This window comes from Acanthisitta chloris, unplaced genomic scaffold, assembly GCF_000695815.1.
Source record: "Acanthisitta chloris isolate BGI_N310 unplaced genomic scaffold, ASM69581v1 scaffold18376, whole genome shotgun sequence".
In the NCBI taxonomy this organism is placed as follows: domain Eukaryota; kingdom Metazoa; phylum Chordata; class Aves; order Passeriformes; family Acanthisittidae; genus Acanthisitta; species Acanthisitta chloris.
This window is the reverse complement of record NW_008677767.1, coordinates 6,012-9,375: the sequence shown is the minus strand read 5'-3', so window position 1 is coordinate 9,375 and position 3,364 is coordinate 6,012.

Genomic DNA, 3,364 nt, shown 5'->3' with positions numbered 1-3,364 from the left:
ACTGAACATGGTAAAAGGGAGGAAGCACACCTGCTTGTCTTGCAAACACTAACATCCAAAGCAGAAAATTAAGTCGTCTTGTTTTTTTCTTTTCTTTTAATGTGGTAAGAAGATATAAATCCACTACGTTTAAATTAAGGAAAAATGGGTAATTGTTCTGAAACAGAGAACTGCTGAAACAAACACCGCAATGTGGAGTGTGAGGCTTTTATGCTTAGGAAGGGACAATAGTTGATGAAAAGGTCATAAAACCAAAATAAAGTACAACTAAATTGAAAAAAAACTTTCCAACTGTTTACAGTTACTTTTTGAAGCCTTACCTTTTTTTGTAGATTTGTGGTTTCCCAATTACTTCAGTAAACAAATGGGTCATAAAGTAGAGATGCAAAATATAATCAATGAAAGCATACTGAAACTGTTTCATGAATTTCAGATATGGCCTAATATTAGAGAAGGACAACTTCCAAAGAGCTTCACTGACCAATTTAAAACAAAGGTATGAGATTTTAATACATTACTTTGGTTAGTTTATTTACTCATAAAATAATCTATTGACATGTTTTGGGGGTTTTTTTGCAGGCATCCACAATCAAAAAGATGCTTTCAAGAGAGCCTTCAAAAAGAACCTCTGTATCTCAAATACTTGATCTTTGTAAGTCTGTTGATAAAAAGATGTCACTTCCAAATCATACTTGTTAAATGCCCCTTGAAAAGGCTTTCAGACTGTGTTTAAATCCAGTTTGCTGGATTTATTGAAACTGACGAAATAACGCTAGATGCCGGAAGCAACAGCAAGAACTTGGGGTATGTCTTTTCCTTGGTGTTTTCTGCCTTCCTGCCACTGAGGCGTTTGTCAGCCTGAAGAGCCACATCACCATTCACGCCCATCAGCTGCAGACCAGGACAGTGCTTCTGCAAGAAATTACTTGCAATTTTTACCTGGAAACACAGGTTGTGGATGAGGTGAAGTGTATTGTACAGTAATTACAAGAACCTAGTCCTTGTCTCCTAGAAGATTACATCTATGAGCTGAAGTGCCAACTGGCCTGTGGCAAGTGTCTGCATGTAAGCTCTTAATAAGTGCTGCATCCATTATCTGTTGAGGTTACCTATTGCTTTCCATGGAAGAAGTGCTGTCTTGTATGTGACTCAAACCTGTCTGATTCATTCAGTGGTGTTTTTAATAATTATTGGAATGCTCCCATTAATACCAAGACTAGTTTTGGTAGAAAGGATACTATGAATAGGTGCAGCTTATTCTTCACTGAATTTCAGTACTTTAAGATGAGCTTTCTTTCTCTTCACATCTGTTGATGACCTAGCACCTTCACTGCTCTAGACTTGAAAAACACATACTTTTAAACTAAGCATTTCTTAGGAATTTAAATTTTAAACATTCAGCTTCTATGAAATCTACTTGAGATTTGTTCCAAACTTTTGAAAAACTTAAGGTTTTTTGTGGGTTGTTTTGTTGTTTTATTTTTGGAAAGGAAGAGTAAAGGTGCTATTAATATACCCCAATTCCCCATAATTTCCTCAGTAGTAACCATTTGACATCCTGTGCTGAGAGAGACATTCTCTACCATGCTAGTAGGTTTTAGTCCTTTACTGTAATACCCAGGCATGCCTAACCCTTGGTGGTCTCACTGTCAGCCCCACAAAAGCTAACAGCAGTTTGCCTGTTACTCTTTGCATACTTCAAAGACTTCAGACTTGCCTGAACTCAAAGTATTGTGTGTGTTGGTGGGAAGCAGGGTGAAAAGACAGGCACATCAGTCCTTCAGATGCTTGTCTCTGAACTGTATCTTGTCAAACTGTTCATTGCTGTGGAGCTGACATAACTCCAAAAAGCAAATGAGCAGAGATTTCTAATCAGAAAAACAGGTAATATGTGTATTAAAGTGCTGTATGCTTTTTCTAAAATGTCAAACGGGTTAAAAATGGGTGACTGCTTAAAAGGAAGACTGTAAATGAATGCACTCTGATTTTTACATTCTTATGGAAATTTTTGCTGTTCTTCTGCTAAATAGCAATCTGATTGTACATACTTTTGTAAGGCCTTAAGCTGTTCTGGTTTTGTTTTTTTTTCCTTCTTATCATGAATCACACATATAGAATCATAGAATGGGTTGGGTTAGAAGCAGCCTTGAAGATCATCTAGTTCCAACCCCTCTGCTGTGGGCAGGGTCAAGTTCCACTAAACCAGGTTGCTCAAAGCCCCATCCAGCTTGGCCTTGACTACTTCCAGGGGTGGGACACCCACAGCTTCTCTAGGCAAATCGGTTCCAGTGCCTTGCCACCCTCACAGTAAAGAATTTCTTCCTAATGTCTAATCTAAACCTACCCTCTGTCAGTTTAAAGCTATTCCTCCTTGTCCTATCACTAAATGCCCTTGTAAAAAGTCCCTCTCCAGCTGTGTTGTAGGCTCTCTTTAGGTACTAGAAAGCTGCTGTAAGGTCTCCCCAGAGCCTTCTCTTTTCCAGGCTTAACAACCCCAACTCAAGTGGCTTAGCAACTTCATCTGCCAGTTTCCTCAGGACCTGTGGTTGCATGTCATCAGGTCCCATGGACTTGTGTGCCTTTAGGTTCTTTACATTTGCTTGGACCCGATTTTCTCCTACATTGGGTGGTTCTTCATTCTCCCACTCCTTTTGCCTTCTGTGACTTGGGCAGTGTGGCTGAAGCACTTGCCACTAAAGATGGAGGCAAAGAAGTGATCAAGTACCCTCAGCCTTCTCCATATCCTGGGTAACCAGGTCTTCCATGTCCTTCCAGAGAGGGCTCCCATTTTCCCTAGTCTTCCTTTTATCACTTCCTTTTATCTTGTTGCCCTTGATGGCCCTGGCCAGATTTAATTCTATCAGGGCATTAGCTTTCCTAACCTGATCCTTGACAGAAATGCATAGAGCATTTCTCTGTTTTGGGCTAATTAGTATTTCTTTGCAGTGGTCAAGATCTGTGAGAAATTGTATCCTCACAGACAAAATACTAGTACCACTCTCTCTTTTCTTTCACCCATTGGGATATAATTAACATATTGTTGGACTCAATGATCTTAAAGGTCTTTTCTAACCTAAACAATTCTATGATTCTACAAAACCACTTTTATAATATGAAAATTGATGTGACAAACTTTGGCTGAATATCCCTTACAGTTTTTGGACAGAGCACGAATAATATCATTACCTTCTTTGCTATTAAGTAATATTGAAACCTAAACAATTCTATGATTCTACAAAACCACTTTTATAATATGAAAATTGATGTGACAAACTTTGGCTGAATATCCCTTACAGTTTTTGGACAGAGCACGAATAATATCATTACCTTCTTTGCTATTAAGTAATATTGAGCATGATAATTT